This window comes from Phyllobates terribilis, unplaced genomic scaffold (assembly GCF_046119375.1).
Source record: "Phyllobates terribilis strain yellow unplaced genomic scaffold, ASM4611937v1 Scaffold_6__1_contigs__length_29720123, whole genome shotgun sequence".
NCBI classification, from domain to species: domain Eukaryota; kingdom Metazoa; phylum Chordata; class Amphibia; order Anura; family Dendrobatidae; genus Phyllobates; species Phyllobates terribilis.
This window is the reverse complement of record NW_027362766.1, coordinates 5515270-5535561: the sequence shown is the minus strand read 5'-3', so window position 1 is coordinate 5535561 and position 20292 is coordinate 5515270.

Below are 20292 nucleotides of genomic sequence, written 5' to 3'. Positions count from 1 at the left end.
CAACAATGCAATTCTCCACTGCATGTTCTTTTGCTTCAACAATGCAATTCTCCTCTGCAGGTTCTTCTGCTTCAACAATGCAATTCTCCACTGCAGGTTCTACTGCTTCAACAATGCAATTCTCCACTGTAGGTTCTTCTGCTTCAACAATGCAACTCTCCACTGCAGGTTCTTCTGCTTCAACAATGCATTTCTCCACTGCAGGTTATTCTGCTTCAACAATCCAATTCTTCACTGCAGGTTCTTCTGCTTCAACAATGCAATTCTCCACTGCAGGTTATTCTGCCTCAACAAACCAATTCTCCACTGCAGGTTCTTCTGCTTCAACAATGCAATTCTCCACTGCAGGTTCTTCTGCTTCAACAATGCAATTCTCCACTGCAGGTTCTTCTGCTTCAACAGTGCAATTCTCCACTGCAGGTTCTTCTGCTTCAACAATGCAATTCTCCATTGTAAATTATTCAGGCTCAACAGTGCAATTCTCCACTGCAGGTTCTTCTGCTTCAACAATGCAATTCTCCACTGCAGTTTCTTCTGCTTCAACAATGCAACTCTCCACTGCAGATTCTCCTGCTTCAACAATGCACTTCTCCACTGCAGGTTCTTCTGCTTCAACAATGCAACTCTCCACTGCAGGTTCTCCTGCTTCAACAATGCAATTCCCCACTGCAGGTTCTTCTGCTTCAACAATGCAATTCTCCATTGTAAATTATTCAGGCTCAACAGTGCAATTCTCCACTGCATTTTCTTCTGCTTCAACAATGCAATTCTCCACTGCAGGTTCTTCTGCTTCAACAATGCAATTCTCCCCTGCAGGTTCTTCTGCTTCAACAATGCAACTCTCCACTGCAGGTTCTCCTGCTTCAACAATGCAACTCTCCACTGCAGGTTTTTCTGCTTCAACAATGCAATTCTCCATTGTAAATTATTCAGGCTCAACATTGCAATTCTCCACTGCAGGTTCTTCTGCTTCAACAATGCAATTCTCCACTGCAGGTTCTTCTGCTTCAACAATGCAACTCTCCACTGCAGGTTCTTCTGCTTCAACAATGCAACTCTCCACTGCAGGTTCTCCTGCTTCAACAATGCAACTCTCCACTGCAGGTTCTTCTGCTTCAGCAATGCAATTCTCCACTGCAGGTTCTTCTGCTTCAACAATGCAATTCTCCACTTCAATTTCTTCTGCTTCAACAATGCAATTCTCCACTGCAGGTTCTTCTGCTTCAACAATGCAATTCTCCACTGCAGGTTCTTCTGCTTCCACAATGCAACTCTCCACTGCAGGTTCTTCTGCTTCAACAATGGAACTCTCCACTGCAGGTTCTCCTGCTTCAACAATGCAACTCTCCACTGCAGGTTCTTCTGCTTCAACAATGCAATTCTCCATTGTAAATTATTCAGGCTCAACATTGCAATTCTCCACTGCAGGTTCTTCTGCTTCAACAATGCTATTCTCCACTGCAGGTTCTTCTGCATCAACAATGCAATTCTCCACTGCAGGTTCCTCTGCTTCTACAATGCAATTCTCCACTGCAGGTTCTTCTGCTTCAGCAATGCAATTCTCCACTGCAGGTTCTTCTGCTTCAACAATGCAATTCTCCACTGAAGGTTCTTCTGCTTCAGCAATGCAACTCTCCACTGCAGGTTCTTCTGCTTCAACAATGCAACTCTCCACTGCAGGTTCTTCTGCTTCAACAATGCAATTCTCCATTGTAAATTATTCAGGCTCAACATTGAAATTCTCCACTGCAGGTTCTTCTGCTTCAACAATGCAATTCTCCACTGCAGATTCTTCTGCTTCAACAATGCAATTCTCCACAGCAGGTTCTTCTGCTTCTACATTGCATTTCTCCACTGCAGGTTCTTCTGCTTCAACAATGCAATTCTCCACTGCAGGTTCTTCTGCTTCAACAATGCAATTCTCCACTGCAGGTTCTTCTGCTTCAACAATGCAATTCTCCACTGCAGGTTCTTCTGCTTCAGCAATGCAACTCTCCACTGCAGGTTCTTCTGCTTCAACAATGCAATTCTTCACTGCAGGTTCTTCTGCTTCAAAAATGCAATTCTCCACTGCAGGTTCTTCTCCTTCAAAAATGCAATTCTCCACTGCAGGTTCTTCTGCTTCAACAATGCAATTCTACACTGCAGGTTCTTCTGCTTCAACAATGCAACTGTCCACTGCAGGTTCTTCTGCTTCAACAATGCAATTCCACACTGAAGGTTCTTCTGCTTCAACAATGCAATTCCCCATTGCAGGTTGTTCTCCTTCAACAGTGCAATTCTACACTGCAGGTTCTTCTACTTCAACAATGCAATTCTCCACTGCAGGTTCTTCTGTTTCAACAATGCAATTCTCCACTGCAGGTTCTTCTGCTTCAACAATGCAATTTTCCACTGCAGGTTCTTCTGCTTCAACAATGCAATTCTCCACTGCAGGTTCTTCTGCTTCAACAATGCAATTCTCCACTGCAGGTTCTTCTGCTTCAACAATACAATTCTCCACTAAAGGTTCTTCTGCTTCAACAATGCAATTCTCCACTGCAGGTTCTTCTGCTTCAACAATGCATTTCTCCACTGCAGGTTCTTCTGCTTCAACAATGCAATTCTCCACTGCAGGTTCTTCTGCTAAAACAATGCAATTCCCCACTGCAGGTTCTTCTGCTTCAACAATGCAATTCCCCACTGCAGTTTCTTCTGCTTCAAAAATGCAATTCCCGACTGCAGGTTCTTCTGCTTCAACAATACATTTCCCCACTGCAGGTTATTCTGCTTCATCAATACAATTCCCCACTGCAGGTTCTTCTGCTTCAACAATGCAATTCCCCACTGCAGGTTCTTCTGCTTCAACAATGCAATTCCCCATTGCAGGTTCTTCTGCTTCAACAATGCAATTCCCCACTGCAGGTTCTTCTGCTTCAACAATGCAATTCCCCACTGCAGGTACTTCTGCTTCAAAAATGCAATTCTCCACTGCAGGTTTTTCTGCTTCAACAATGCAATTCCCCCCTGCAGGTTCTTCTGCTTCATCAATGCAATTCTACACTGTAGGTCCTTCTGCTTCAGCAATGCAATTCCCCACTGCAGGTTCTTGTGCTTCAACAATGCAATTCCCCACTGCAGGTTCTTCTGCTTCAACAATGCAATTCCCCACTGCAGGTTCTCCTGCTTCAACAATGCAATTCTCCACTGCAGGTTTTTCTGCTTCAACAATGCAATTCCCCTTGCAGGTTCTTCTGCTTCATCAATGCAATTCTACACTGCAGGTCCTTCTGCTTCAGCAATGCAATTCCCCACTGCAGGTTCTTGTGCTTCAACAATGCAATTCCCCACTGCAGGTTCTTCTGCTTCAACAATGCAATTCCCCACTTCAGGTTCTTCTGCTTCAACAATGCAATTCTACACTGCAGTTTGTTCTGCTTCAACAATGCAATTCCCCACTGCAGGTTCTTCTGCTTCAACAATGCAATTCTACACTGCAGGTTCTTCTGCTTCACAATGCAACTGTCCACTGCAGTTTCTTCTGCTTCAACAATGCAATTACCCACTCCAGGTTCTTCTGCTTCAACAATGCAATTCCCCACTGCAGGTTATTCTCCTTCAACAATGCAATTCTACACTGCAGGTTCTTCTGCTTCAACAATGCAACTGTCCACTGCAAGTTCTTCTGCTTCAACAATGCAATTCTCCACTGCAGGTTCTTCTGCTTCAACAATGCAATTCTCCTCTGCAGATTCTTCTGCTTCAACTATTCAATTCTCCACTGCAGAATATTTTGCTTCAACAATGCAATTACCACTGCAGCTTCTTCTGCTTCAACAATGCAATTCTCCACTGCAGGTTCTTCTGCTTCAACAATGGAACTCTCCACTTCAGGTTCTTCTGCTTCAACAATGCAACTCTCCACTGCAGGTTCTCCTGCTTCAGCAATGCAACTCTCCACTGCAGGTTCTCCTGCTTCAACAATGCAATTCTCCACTGCATGTTCTTTTGCTTCAACAATGCAATTCTCCTCTGCAGGTTCTTCTGCTTCAACAATGCAATTCTCCACTGCAGGTTCTACTGCTTCAACAATGCAATTCTCCACTGTAGGTTCTTCTGCTTCAACAATGCAACTCTCCACTGCAGGTTCTTCTGCTTCAACAATGCATTTCTCCACTGCAGGTTATTCTGCTTCAACAATCCAATTCTTCACTGCAGGTTCTTCTGCTTCAACAATGCAATTCTCCACTGCAGGTTATTCTGCTTCAACAATCCAATTCTCCACTGCAGGTTCTTCTGCTTCAACAATGCAATTCTCCACTGCAGGTTCTTCTGCTTCAACAATGCAATTCTCCACTGCAGGTTCTTCTGCTTCAACAGTGCAATTCTCCACTGCAGGTTCTTCTGCTTCAACAATGCAATTCTCCATTGTAAATTATTCAGGCTCAACAGTGCAATTCTCCACTGCAGGTTCTTCTGCTTCAACAATGCAATTCTCCACTGCAGTTTCTTCTGCTTCAACAATGCAACTCTCCACTGCAGATTCTCCTGCTTCAACAATGCACTTCTCCACTGCAGGTTCTTCTGCTTCAACAATGCAACTCTCCACTGCAGGTTCTCCTGCTTCAACAATGCAATTCCCCACTGCAGGTTCTTCTGCTTCAACAATGCAATTCTCCATTGTAAATTATTCAGGCTCAACAGTGCAATTCTCCACTGCATTTTCTTCTGCTTCAACAATGCAATTCTCCACTGCAGGTTCTTCTGCTTCAACAATGCAATTCTCCCCTGCAGGTTCTTCTGCTTCAACAATGCAACTCTCCACTGCAGGTTCTCCTGCTTCAACAATGCAACTCTCCACTGCAGGTTTTTCTGCTTCAACAATGCAATTCTCCATTGTAAATTATTCAGGCTCAACATTGCAATTCTCCACTGCAGGTTCTTCTGATTCAACAATGCAATTCTCCACTGCAGGTTCTTCTGCTTCAACAATGCAATTCTCCACTGCAGGTTCTTCTGCTTCAACAATGCAACTCTCCACTGCAGGTTCTTCTGCTTCAACAATGCAACTCTCCACTGCAGGTTCTCCTGCTTCAACAATGCAACTCTCCACTGCAGGTTCTTCTGCTTCAGCAATGCAATTCTCCACTGCAGGTTCTTCTGCTTCAACAATGCAATTCTCCACTTCAATTTCTTCTGCTTCAACAATGCAATTCTCCACTGCAGGTTCTTCTGCTTCAACAATGCAATTCTCCACTGCAGGTTCTTCTGCTTCCACAATGCAACTCTCCACTGCAGGTTCTTCTGCTTCAACAATGGAACTCTCCACTGCAGGTTCTCCTGCTTCAACAATGCAACTCTCCACTGCAGGTTCTTCTGCTTCAACAATGCAATTCTCCATTGTAAATTATTCAGGCTCAACATTGCAATTCTCCACTGCAGGTTCTTCTGCTTCAACAATGCTATTCTCCACTGCAGGTTCTTCTGCATCAACAATGCAATTCTCCACTGCAGGTTCCTCTGCTTCTACAATGCAATTCTCCACTGCATGTTCTTCTGCTTCAGCAATGCAATTCTCCACTGCAGGTTCTTCTGCTTCAACAATGCAATTCTCCACTGAAGGTTCTTCTGCTTCAGCAATGCAACTCTCCACTGCAGGTTCTTCTGCTTCAACAATGCAACTCTCCACTGCAGGTTCTTCTGCTTCAACAATGCAATTCTCCATTGTAAATTATTCAGGCTCAACATTGAAATTCTCCACTGCAGGTTCTTCTGCTTCAACAATGCAATTCTCCACTGCAGATTCTTCTGCTTCAACAATGCAATTCTCCACAGCAGGTTCTTCTGCTTCTACATTGCATTTCTCCACTGCAGGTTCTTCTGCTTCAACAATGCAATTCTCCACTGCAGGTTCTTCTGCTTCAACAATGCAATTCTCCACTGCAGGTTCTTCTGCTTCAACAATGCAATTCTCCACTGCAGGTTCTTCTGCTTCAGCAATGCAACTCTCCACTGCAGGTTCTTCTGCTTCAACAATGCAATTCTTCACTGCAGGTTCTTCTGCTTCAAAAATGCAATTCTCCACTGCAGGTTCTTCTCCTTCATAAATGCAATTCTCCACTGCAGGTTCTTCTGCTTCAACAATGCAACTGTCCACTGCAGGTTCTTCTGCTTCAACAATGCAATTCCACACTGAAGGTTCTTCTGCTTCAACAATGCAATTCCCCATTGCAGGTTGTTCTCCTTCAACAGTGCAATTCTACACTGCAGGTTCTTCTACTTCAACAATGCAATTCTCCACTGCAGGTTCTTCTGTTTCAACAATGCAATTCTCCACTGCAGGTTCTTCTGCTTCAACAATGCAATTTTCCACTGCAGGTTCTTCTGCTTCAACAATGCAATTCTCCACTGCAGGTTCTTCTGCTTCAACAATGCAATTCTCCACTGCAGGTTCTTCTGCTTCAACAATACAATTCTCCACTAAAGGTTCTTCTGCTTCAACAATGCAATTCTCCACTGCAGGTTCTTCTGCTTCAACAATGCAATTCTCCACTGCAGGTTCTTCTGCTTCAACAATGCAATTCTCCACTGCAGGTTCTTCTGCTAAAACAATGCAATTCCCCACTGCAGGTTCTTCTGCTTCAACAATGCAATTCCCCACTGCAGTTTCTTCTGCTTCAAAAATGCAATTCCCGACTGCAGGTTCTTCTGCTTCAACAATACATTTCCCCACTGCAGGTTATTCTGCTTCATCAATACAATTCCCCACTGCAGGTTCTTCTGCTTCAACAATGCAATTCCCCACTGCAGGTTCTTCTGCTTCAACAATGCAATTCCCCATTGCAGGTTCTTCTGCTTCAACAATGCAATTCCCCACTGCAGGTTCTTCTGCTTCAACAATGCAATTCCCCACTGCAGGTTCTTCTGCTTCAAAAATGCAATTCTCCACTGCAGGTTTTTCTGCTTCAACAATGCAATTCCCCCCTGCAGGTTCTTCTGCTTCATCAATGCAATTCTACACTGTAGGTCCTTCTGCTTCAGCAATGCAATTCCCCACTGCAGGTTCTTGTGCTTCAACAATGCAATTCCCCACTGCAGGTTCTTCTGCTTCAACAATGCAATTCCCCACTTCAGGTTCTTCTGCTTCAACAATGCAATTCTACACTGCAGTTTCTTCTGATTCAACAATGCAATTTCCCACTGCAGGTTCTTCTGCTTCAACAATGCAATTCTACACTGCAGGTTCTTTTGCTTCACAATGCAACTGTCCACTGCAGGTATCTTCTGCTTCAACAATGCAATTCCCCACTGCAGGTTATTCTCCTTCAACAATGCAATTCTACACTGCAGGTTCTTCTGCTTCAACAATGCAACTGTCCACTGCAGGTTCTTCTGCTTCAACAATGCAATTCTCCACTGCAGGTTCTTCTGCTTCAACAATGCAATTCTCCCCTGCAGGTTCTTCTGCTTCAACAATGGAACTCTCCACTTCAGGTTCTTCTGCTTCAACAATGCAACTCTCCCCTGCAGGTTCTCCTGCTTCAACAATGCAATTCTCCACTGCATGTTCTTTTGCTTCAACAATGCAATTCTCCTCTGCAGGTTCTTCTGCTTCAACAATGAAATTCTCCACTGCAGGTTCTACTGCTTCAACAATGCAATTCTCCACTGTAGGTTCTTCTGCTTCAACAATGCATCTCTCCACTGCAGGTTCTTCTGCTTCAACAATGCAATTCTCCACTGCAGGTTATTGTGCTTCAACAATCCAATTCTCCACTGCAGGTTCTTCTGCTTCAACAATGCAATTCTCCACTGCAGGTTTTTCTGCTTCAACAATGCAATTCTCCACTGCAGGTTCTTCTGCTTCAACAATGCAATTCTCCACTGCAGGTTCTTCTGCTTCAACAATGCAATTCTCCACTGCAGGTTCTTCTGCTTCAACAATGCAATTCTCCATTGTAAATTATTCAGGCTCAACAGTGCAATTCTCCACTGCAGGTTCTTCTGCTTCAACAATGCAATTCTCCACTGCAGTTTCTTCTGCTTCAACAATGCAACACTCCACTGCAGGTTCTCCTGCTTCAACAATGCACTTCTCCACTGCAGGTTCTTCTGCTTCAACAATGCAACTCTCCACTGCAGGTTCTCCTGCTTCAACAATGCAACTCTCCACTGCAGGTTCTTCTGCTTCAACAATGCAATTCTCCATTGTAAATTATTCAGGCTCAACATTGCAATTCTCCACTGCACGTTCTTCTGCTTCAACAATGCAATTCTCCACTGCAGGTTCTTCTGCTTCAACAATGCAATTCTCCACTGCAGGTTCTTCTGCTTCAACAATGCAACTCTCCACTGCAGTTTCTTCTGCTTCAACAATGCAACTCTCCACTGCAGGTTCTTCTGCTTAAACAATGCAATTCTCCACTGCAGGTACTTCTGCTTCAACAGTGCAATTCTCCACTGCAGGTTCTTCTGCTTCAACAATGCAATTCTCCATTGTAAATTATTCAGGCTCAACAGTGCAATTCTCCACTGCAGGTTCTTCTGCTTCAACAATGCAATTCTCCACTGCAGGTTCTTCTGCTTCAACAATGCAATTCTCCCCTGCAGGTTCTTCTGCTTCAACAATGCAACTCTCCACTGCAGGATCTCCTGCTTCAACAATGCAACTCTCCATTGCAGGTTTTTCTGCTTCAACAATGCAATTCTCCATTGTAAATTATTCAGGCTCAACATTGCAATTCTCCACTGCAGGTTCTTCTACTTCAACAATGCAATTCTCTACTGCAGGTTCTTCTGCTTCAACAATGCAATTCTCCACTGCAGGTTCTTCTGCTTCAACAATGCAACTCTCCACTGCAGGTTCTTCTTCTTCAACAATGCAACTCTCCACTGCAGGTTCTCCTGCTTCAACAATGCAACTCTCCACTGCAGGTTCTCCTGCTTCAACAATGCAACTCTCCACTGCAGGTTCTTCTGCTTCAGCAATGCAATTCTCCACTGCAGGTTTTTCTGCTGCAACAATGCAATTCTTCACTGCAATTTCTTCTGCTTCAACAATGCAATTCTCCACTGCAGGTTCTTCTGCTTCAACAATGCAATTCTCCACAGCAGGTTCTTCTGCTTCAACAATGCAACTCTCCACTGCAGGTTCTTCTGCTTCAACAATGCAACTCTCCACTGCAGGTTCTCCTGCTTCAACAATGCAACTCTCCACTGCAGGTTCTTCTGCTTCAACAATGCAATTCTTCATTGTAAATTATTCAGGCTCAAATTTGCAATTCTCCACTGCAGGTTCTTCTGCTTCAACAATGCTAATCTCCACTGCAGGTTCTTCTGCTTCAACAATACAATTCTCCACTGCAGGTTCTTCTGCTTCAACAATGCAATTCTCCACTGCAGGTTCTTCTGCTTCAGCAATGCAATTCTCCACTGCAGGTTCTTCTGCTTCAACAATACAATTCTCCACTGAAGGTTCTTCTGCTTCAGCAATGCAACTCTCCACTGCAGGTTCTTCTGCTTCAACAAAGCAACTCTCCACTGCAGGTTCTTCTGCTTCAACAATGCAATTCTCCATTGTAAATTATTCAGGCTCAACATTGAAATTCTCCACTGCAGGTTCTTCTGCTTCAACAATGCAATTCTCCACTGCAGATTCTTCTGCTTCAACAATGCAATTCTCCACAGCAGGTTCTTCTGCTTCAACATTGCAATTCTCCACTGCAGGTTCTTCTGCTTCAACAATGCAATTCTCCACTGCAGGTTCTTCTGCTTCAACAATGCAATTCTCCACTGCAGGTTCTTATGCTTCAACAATGCAATTCTCCACTGCAGGTTCTTCTGCTTCAGCAATGCAACTCTCCACTGCAGATTCTTCTGCTTCAACAAAGCAATTCTCCACTGCAGGTTCTTCTGCTTCAACAATGTAATTCTCCACTGCAGGTTCTTCTGGTTCAGCAATGCAATTCTCCACTGCAGGTTCTTCTGCTTCAACAATGCAACTCTCCACTGCAGGTTCTACTGCTACAACAATGGAACTCTCCACTGCAGGTTCTTCTGCTTCAAAAATACAATTCTCCATTGTAAATTATTCAGACTCAACATTGCAATTCTCCACTGGAGGGTATTCTTCTTCAACAATGCAATTCTCCACTGCAAGGTGTTCTGCTTCAACAATGCAATTCTCCACTGCAGGTTCTTCTGCTTCAACAATGTAATTCTCCACTGCAGGTTCTTCTGCTTCAACATTGCATTTCTCCACTGCAGGTTCTTTTGCTTCATCAATGCAATTCTCCTCTGCAGGTTCTTCTGCTTCAACAATGCAATTCTCCACTGCAGGTTCTTCTGCTTCAAAAATGCAATTCTCCATTGCAGATTCTTCTGCTTCAACAATGCAATTCTCCACTGCAGGTTCTTCTGCTTCAACAATGCAATTCTCCACTGCAGGTTCTTCTGCTTCAACAATGCAATTCCCCACTGCAGGTGCTTCTGCTTCAACAATGCAATTCCCCACTGCAGGTTCTTCTGCTTCAAAAATGCAATTCCCCACTGCAGGTTCTTCTGCTTCAACAATGCATTTCCCCACTGCAGGTTCTTCTGCTTCATCAATGCAATTCCCCACTGCAGGTTCTTCTGCTTCGACAGAGCAATTCCCCACTGCAGGTTCTCCTGCTTCAACAATGCAATTCTCCACTGCAGGTTCTCCTGCTTCAACAATGCAATTCTCCACTACATTTTCTTTTGCTTCAACAGTGCAATTCTCCTCTGCAGGTTCTTCTGCTTCAACAATGCATTTCTCCACTGCAGGTTCTTCTGCTTCAACAATGCAATTCTCCACTGCAGGTTCTTCAGCTTCAACAATGCAACTTTCCACTGCAGGTTCTTCTGCTTCAACAATGCAACTCTCCACTGCAGGTTCTCCTGCTTCAACAATGCAACTCTCCACTGCAGGTTCTTCTGCTTCAGCAATGCAATTCTCCACTGCAGGTTCTTCTGCTTCAATAATGCAATTCTCCACTGCAGGTTCTTCTGCTTCAACAATGCAATTCTCCACTGCAGGTTCTTCTGCTTCAACAATGCAACTCTCCACTGCAGGTTCTCCTGCTTCAACTATCCAACTCTCCCCTGCAGGTTTTTCTGCTTCAACGATGCAATTCTCCATTGTAAATTATTCAGGCTCAACATTGCAATTCTCCACTGCAGGTTCTTCTGCTTCAACAATGCAATTCTCCACTGCAGGTTCTTCTGCTTCAACAATGCAACTCTCCACTGCAGGTTCTCCTGCTTCAACAATGCAACTCTCCACTGCAGGTTCTTCTGCTTCAACAATGCAATTCTCCATTGTCAATTATTCAGGCTCAACATTGCAATTCTCCACTGCAGGTTCTTCTGCTTCAACAGTGCAATTCTCCACTGCAGGTTCTTCTGCTTCAACAATGCAATTTTCCACTGCATGTTCTTCTGCTTCAACAATGCAATTCTCCACTGCAGGTTCTTCTGCTTCAGCAATGCAATTTTCCACTGCAGGTTCTTCTGCTTCAACAATGCAATTCTCCACTGAAGGTTCTTCTGCTTCAGCAATGCAACTCTCCACTGCAGGTTCTTCTGCTTCAACATTGCAATTCTCCACTGCAGGTTCTTTTGCTTCATCAATGCAATTCTCCTCTGCAGGTTCTTCTGCTTCAACAATGCAATTCTCCACTGCAGGTTCTTCTGCTTCAAAAATGCAATTCTCCATTGCAGATTCTTCTGCTTCAACAATGCAATTCTCCACTGCAGGTTCTTCTGCTTCAACAATGCAATTCTCCACTGCAGGTTCTTCTGCTTCAACAAAGCAATTCCCCACTGCAGGTGCTTCTGCTTCAACAATGCAATTCCCCACTGCAGGTTCTTCTGCTTCAACAATACATTTCCCCACTGCAGGTTCTTCTGCTTCATCAATGCAATTCCCCACTGCAGGTTCTTCTGCTTCGACAGTGCAATTCCCCACTGCAGGTTCTCCTGCTTCAACAATGCAATTCTCCACTGCAGGTTCTACTGCTTCAACAATGCAATTTTCCACTGCAGGTTCTTCTGCTTCAACAATGCAATTCTCCACTGCAGGTTCTTCTGCTTCAACAATGCAATTCTCCACTGCAGGTTCTTCTGCTTCAACAATACAATTCTCCACTAAAGGTTCTTCTGCTTCAACAATGCAATTCTCCACTGCAGGTTCTTCTGCTTCAACAATGCAATTCTCCACTGCAGGTTCTTCTGCTTCAACAATGCAATTCTCCACTGCAGGTTCTTCTGCTAAAACAATGCAATTCCCCACTGCAGGTTCTTCTGCTTCAACAATGCAATTCCCCACTGCAGTTTCTTCTGCTTCAAAAATGCAATTCCCGACTGCAGGTTCTTCTGCTTCAACAATACATTTCCCCACTGCAGGTTATTCTGCTTCATCAATACAATTCCCCACTGCAGGTTCTTCTGCTTCAACAATGCAATTCCCCACTGCAGGTTCTTCTGCTTCAACAATGCAATTCCCCATTGCAGGTTCTTCTGCTTCAACAATGCAATTCCCCACTGCAGGTTCTTCTGCTTCAACAATGCAATTCCCCACTGCAGGTTCTTCTGCTTCAAAAATGCAATTCTCCACTGCAGGTTTTTCTGCTTCAACAATGCAATTCCCCCCTGCAGGTTCTTCTGCTTCATCAATGCAATTCTACACTGTAGGTCCTTCTGCTTCAGCAATGCAATTCCCCACTGCAGGTTCTTGTGCTTCAACAATGCAATTCCCCACTGCAGGTTCTTCTGCTTCAACAATGCAATTCCCCACTTCAGGTTCTTCTGCTTCAACAATGCAATTCTACACTGCAGTTTCTTCTGATTCAACAATGCAATTTCCCACTGCAGGTTCTTCTGCTTCAACAATGCAATTCTACACTGCAGGTTCTTTTGCTTCACAATGCAACTGTCCACTGCAGGTATCTTCTGCTTCAACAATGCAATTCCCCACTGCAGGTTATTCTCCTTCAACAATGCAATTCTACACTGCAGGTTCTTCTGCTTCAACAATGCAACTGTCCACTGCAGGTTCTTCTGCTTCAACAATGCAATTCTCCACTGCAGGTTCTTCTGCTTCAACAATGCAATTCTCCCCTGCAGGTTCTTCTGCTTCAACAATGGAACTCTCCACTTCAGGTTCTTCTGCTTCAACAATGCAACTCTCCCCTGCAGGTTCTCCTGCTTCAACAATGCAATTCTCCACTGCATGTTCTTTTGCTTCAACAATGCAATTCTCCTCTGCAGGTTCTTCTGCTTCAACAATGAAATTCTCCACTGCAGGTTCTACTGCTTCAACAATGCAATTCTCCACTGTAGGTTCTTCTGCTTCAACAATGCATCTCTCCACTGCAGGTTCTTCTGCTTCAACAATGCAATTCTCCACTGCAGGTTATTGTGCTTCAACAATCCAATTCTCCACTGCAGGTTCTTCTGCTTCAACAATGCAATTCTCCACTGCAGGTTTTTCTGCTTCAACAATGCAATTCTCCACTGCAGGTTCTTCTGCTTCAACAATGCAATTCTCCACTGCAGGTTCTTCTGCTTCAACAATGCAATTCTCCACTGCAGGTTCTTCTGCTTCAACAATGCAATTCTCCATTGTAAATTATTCAGGCTCAACAGTGCAATTCTCCACTGCAGGTTCTTCTGCTTCAACAATGCAATTCTCCACTGCAGTTTCTTCTGCTTCAACAATGCAACACTCCACTGCAGGTTCTCCTGCTTCAACAATGCACTTCTCCACTGCAGGTTCTTCTGCTTCAACAATGCAACTCTCCACTGCAGGTTCTCCTGCTTCAACAATGCAACTCTCCACTGCAGGTTCTTCTGCTTCAACAATGCAATTCTCCATTGTAAATTATTCAGGCTCAACATTGCAATTCTCCACTGCACGTTCTTCTGCTTCAACAATGCAATTCTCCACTGCAGGTTCTTCTGCTTCAACAATGCAATTCTCCACTGCAGGTTCTTCTGCTTCAACAATGCAACTCTCCACTGCAGTTTCTTCTGCTTCAACAATGCAACTCTCCACTGCAGGTTCTTCTGCTTAAACAATGCAATTCTCCACTGCAGGTACTTCTGCTTCAACAGTGCAATTCTCCACTGCAGGTTCTTCTGCTTCAACAATGCAATTCTCCATTGTAAATTATTCAGGCTCAACAGTGCAATTCTCCACTGCAGGTTCTTCTGCTTCAACAATGCAATTCTCCACTGCAGGTTCTTCTGCTTCAACAATGCAATTCTCCCCTGCAGGTTCTTCTGCTTCAACAATGCAACTCTCCACTGCAGGATCTCCTGCTTCAACAATGCAACTCTCCACTGCAGGTTTTTCTGCTTCAACAATGCAATTCTCCATTGTAAATTATTCAGGCTCAACATTGCAATTCTCCACTGCAGGTTCTTCTACTTCAACAATGCAATTCTCTACTGCAGGTTCTTCTGCTTCAACAATGCAATTCTCCACTGCAGGTTCTTCTGCTTCAACAATGCAACTCTCCACTGCAGGTTCTTCTACTTCAACAATGCAACTCTCCACTGCAGGTTCTCCTGCTTCAACAATGCAACTCTCCACTGCAGGTTCTCCTGCTTCAACAATGCAACTCTCCACTGCAGGTTCTTCTGCTTCAGCAATGCAATTCTCCACTGCAGGTTTTTCTGCTGCAACAATGCAATTCTTCACTGCAATTTCTTCTGCTTCAACAATGCAATTCTCCACTGCAGGTTCTTCTGCTTCAACAATGCAATTCTCCACAGCAGGTTCTTCTGCTTCAACAATGCAACTCTCCACTGCAGGTTCTTCTGCTTCAACAATGCAACTCTCCACTGCAGGTTCTCCTGCTTCAACAATGCAACTCTCCACTGCAGGTTCTTCTGCTTCAACAATGCAATTCTTCATTGTAAATTATTCAGGCTCAAATTTGCAATTCTCCACTGCAGGTTCTTCTGCTTCAACAATGCTAATCTCCACTGCAGGTTCTTCTGCTTCAACAATACAATTCTCCACTGCAGGTTCTTCTGCTTCAACAATGCAATTCTCCACTGCAGGTTCTTCTGCTTCAGCAATGCAATTCTCCACTGCAGGTTCTTCTGCTTCAACAATACAATTCTCCACTGAAGGTTCTTCTGCTTCAGCAATGCAACTCTCCACTGCAGGTTCTTCTGCTTCAACAAAGCAACTCTCCACTGCAGGTTCTTCTGCTTCAACAATGCAATTCTCCATTGTAAATTATTCAGGCTCAACATTGAAATTCTCCACTGCAGGTTCTTCTGCTTCAACAATGCAATTCTCCACTGCAGATTCTTCTGCTTCAACAATGCAATTCTCCACAGCAGGTTCTTCTGCTTCAACATTGCAATTCTCCACTGCAGGTTCTTCTGCTTCAACAATGCAATTCTCCACTGCAGGTTCTTCTGCTTCAACAATGCAATTCTCCACTGCAGGTTCTTATGCTTCAACAATGCAATTCTCCACTGCAGGTTCTTCTGCTTCAGCAATGCAACTCTCCACTGCAGATTCTTCTGCTTCAACAAAGCAATTCTCCACTGCAGGTTCTTCTGCTTCAACAATGTAATTCTCCACTGCAGGTTCTTCTGGTTCAGCAATGCAATTCTCCACTGCAGGTTCTTCTGCTTCAACAATGCAACTCTCCACTGCAGGTTCTACTGCTACAACAATGGAACTCTCCACTGCAGGTTCTTCTGCTTCAAAAATACAATTCTCCATTGTAAATTATTCAGACTCAACATTGCAATTCTCCACTGCAGGGTATTCTTCTTCAACAATGCAATTCTCCACTGCAAGGTGTTCTGCTTCAACAATGCAATTCTCCACTGCAGGTTCTTCTGCTTCAACAATGTAATTCTCCACTGCAGGTTCTTCTGCTTCAACATTGCATTTCTCCACTGCAGGTTCTTTTGCTTCATCAATGCAATTCTCCTCTGCAGGTTCTTCTGCTTCAACAATGCAATTCTCCACTGCAGGTTCTTCTGCTTCAAAAATGCAATTCTCCATTGCAGATTCTTCTGCTTCAACAATGCAATTCTCCACTGCAGGTTCTTCTGCTTCAACAATGCAATTCTCCACTGCAGGTTCTTCTGCTTCAACAATGCAATTCCCCACTGCAGGTGCTTCTGCTTCAACAATGCAATTCCCCACTGCAGGTTCTTCTGCTTCAAAAATGCAATTCCCCACTGCAGGTTCTTCTGCTTCAACAATGCATTTCCCCACTGCAGGTTCTTCTGCTTCATCAATGCAATTCCCCACTGCAGGTTCTTCTGCTTCGACAGAGCAATTCCCCACTGCAGGTTCTCCTGCTTCAACAATGCAATTCTCCACTGCAGGTTCTCCTGCTTCAACAATGCAATTCTCCACTACATTTTCTTTTGCTTCAACAGTGCAATTCTCCTCTGCAGGTTCTTCTGCTTCAACAATGCATTTCTCCACTGCAGGTTCTTCTGCTTCAACAATGCAATTCTCCACTGCAGGTTCTTCAGCTTCAACAATGCAACTTTCCACTGCAGGTTCTTCTGCTTCAACAATGCAACTCTCCACTGCAGGTTCTCCTGCTTCAACAATGCAACTCTCCACTGCAGGTTCTTCTGCTTCAGCAATGCAATTCTCCACTGCAGGTTCTTCTGCTTCAATAATGCAATTCTCCACTGCAGGTTCTTCTGCTTCAACAATGCAATTCTCCACTGCAGGTTCTTCTGCTTCAACAATGCAACTCTCCACTGCAGGTTCTCCTGCTTCAACTATCCAACTCTCCCCTGCAGGTTTTTCTGCTTCAATGATGCAATTCTCCATTGTAAATTATTCAGGCTCAACATTGCAGTTCTCCACTGCAGGTTCTTCTGCTTCAACAATGCAATTCTCCACTGCAGGTTCTTCTGCTTCAACAATGCAACTCTCCACTGCAGGTTCTCCTGCTTCAACAATGCAACTCTCCACTGCAGGTTCTTCTGCTTCAACAATGCAATTCTCCATTGTCAATTATTCAGGCTCAACATTGCAATTCTCCACTGCAGGTTCTTCTGCTTCAACAGTGCAATTCTCCACTGCAGGTTCTTCTGCTTCAACAATGCAATTTTCCACTGCATGTTCTTCTGCTTCAACAATGCAATTCTCCACTGCAGGTTCTTCTGCTTCAGCAATGCAATTTTCCACTGCAGGTTCTTCTGCTTCAACAATGCAATTCTCCACTGAAGGTTCTTCTGCTTCAGCAATGCAACTCTCCACTGCAGGTTCTTCTGCTTCAACATTGCAATTCTCCACTGCAGGTTCTTTTGCTTCATCAATGCAATTCTCCTCTGCAGGTTCTTCTGCTTCAACAATGCAATTCTCCACTGCAGGTTCTTCTGCTTCAAAAATGCAATTCTCCATTGCAGATTCTTCTGCTTCAACAATGCAATTCTCCACTGCAGGTTCTTCTGCTTCAACAATGCAATTCTCCACTGCAGGTTCTTCTGCTTCAACAAAGCAATTCCCCGCTGCAGGTGCTTCTGCTTCAACAATGCAATTCCCCACTGCAGGTTCTTCTGCTTCAACAATACATTTCCCCACTGCAGGTTCTTCTGCTTCATCAATGCAATTCCCCACTGCAGGTTCTTCTGCTTCGACAGTGCAATTCCCCACTGCAGGTTCTCCTGCTTCAACAATGCAATTCTCCACTGCAGGTTCTACTGCTTCAACATTGCAATTCTCCACTGCATTTTCTTTTGCTTCAACAGTGCAATTCTCCTCTGCAGGTTCTTCTGCTTCAACAATGCATTTCTCCACTGCAGGTTCTTCTGCTTCAACAATGCAATTCTCCACTGCAGGTTCTTCAGCTTCAACAATGCAACTCTCCACTGCAGGTTCTTCTGCTTCAACAATGCAACTCTCCACTGCAGGTTCTCCTGCTTCAACAATGCAACTCTCCACTGCAGGTTCTTCTGCTTCAGCAATGCAATTCTCCACTGCAGGTTCTTCTGCTTCAATAATGCAATTCTCCACTGCAGTTTCTTCTGCTTCAACAATGCAATTCTCCACTGCAGGTTCTTCTGCTTCAACAATGTAATTCTCCACTGCAGGTTCTTCTGCTTTAACAATGCAATTCTCCACTGCAGGTTCTTCTGCTTCAACAATGCAAATCTCCACTGCAGGTTCTCCTGCTTCAACAATCCGACTCTCCCCTGCAGATTTTTCTGCTTCAACAATGCAATTCTCCATTGTAAATTATTCAGGCTCAACATTGCAATTCTCCACTGCAGGTTCTTCTGCTTCAACAATGCAATTCTCCACTGCAGGTTCTTCTGCTTCAACAATGCAATTCTCCACTGCAGGTTCTTCTGCTTCAACAATGCAACTCTCCACTGCAGGTTCTCCTGCTTCAACAATGCAACTCTCCACTGCAGGTTCTTCTGCTTCAACAATGCAATTCTCCATTGTAAATTATTCAGGCTCAACATTGCAATTCTCCACTGCAGGTTCTTCTGCTTCAACAGTGCAATTCTCCACTGCAGGTTCTTCTGCTTCAACAATGCAATTCTCCGCTGCATGTTCTTGTGCTTCAACAATGCAATTCTCCACTGCAGGTTCTTCTGCTTCAGCAATGCAATTCTCCACTGCAGGTTCTTCTGCTTCAACAATGCAATTCTCCACTGAAGGTTCTTCTGCTTCAGCAATGCAACTCTCCACTGCAGGTTCTTCTGCTTCAACAATGCAACTCTCCACTGCAGGTTCTTCTGCTTCAACAATGCAATTCTCCATTGTAAATTATTCAGGCTCAACATTGAAATTCTCCACTGCAGGTTCTTCTGCTTCAACAATGCAATTCTCCTCTGCAGATTCTTCTGCTTCAACAATGCAATTCTCCACAGCAGGTTCTTCTGCTTCAACATTGCAATTCTCCACTGCAGGTTCTTCTGCTTCAAGAATGCAATTCTCCACTGCATGTTCTTCTGCTTCAACATTGCAATTCTCCACTGCAGGTTCTTCTGCTTCAACAATGCAATTCTCCACTGCAGGTTCTTCTGCTTCAACAATGCAACTCTCCACTGCAGGTTCTTCTGCTTCAACAAAGCAATTCTCCACTGCAGGTTCTTCTGCTTCAACAATGCAATTCTCCACTGCAGGTTCTTCTGGTTCAGCAATGCAATTCTCCACTGCAGGTTCTTCTGCTTCAACAATGCAATTCTCCACTGCAGGTTCTTCTGCTTCAACAATGTAATTCTCCACTGCAGGTTCTTCTGCTTCAATAATGCAATTCTCCACTGCAGGTTCTTCTGCTTCAACAATGCAACTCTCCACTGCAGGTTCTCCTGCTTCAACAATCCAACTCTCCCCTGCAGGTTTTTCTGCTTCAACGATGCAATTCTCCATTGTAAATTATTCAGGCTCAACATTGCAATTCTCCACTGCAGGTTCTTCTGTTTCAACAATGCAATTCTCCACTGCAGGTTCTTCTGCTTCAACAATGCAACTCTCCACTGCAGGTTCTCCTGCTTCAACAATGCAACTCTCCACTGCAGGTTCTTCTGCTTCAACAATGCAATTCTCCATTGTAAATTATTCAGGCTCAACATTGCAATTCTCCACTGCAGGTTCTTCTGCTTCAACAGTGCAATTCTCCACTGCAGGATCTTCTGCTTCAACAATGCAATTTTCCACTGCATGTTCTTCTGCTTCAACAATGCAATTCTCCACTGCAGGTTCTTCTGCTTCAGCAATGCAATTCTCCACTGCAGGTTCTTCTACTTCAACAATGCAATTCTCCACTGAAGGTTCTTCTGCTTCAGCAATGCAACTCTCCACTGCAGGTTCTTCTGCTTCAACATTGCAATTCTCCACTGCAGGTTCTTTTGCTTCATCAATGCAATTCTCCTCTGCAGGTTCTTCTGCTTCAACAATGCAATTCTCCACTGCAGGTTCTTCTGCTTCAACAATGCAATTCCCCACTGCAGGTGCTTCTGCTTCAACAATGCAATTCCCCACTGCAGGTTCTTCTGCTTCAAAAATGCAATTCCCCACTGCAGGTTCTTCTGCTTCAACAATACATTTCCCCACTGCAGGTTCTTCTGCTTCATCAATGCAATTCCCCACTGCAGGTTCTTCTGCTTCGACAGTGCAATTCCCCACTGCAGGTTCTCCTGCTTCAACAATGCAATTCTCCACTGCAGGTTCTACTGCTTCAACAATGCAATTCTCCACTGCATTTTCTTTTGCTTCAACAGTGCAATTCTCCTCTGCAGGTTCTTCTGCTTCAACAATGCATTTCTCCACTGCAGGTT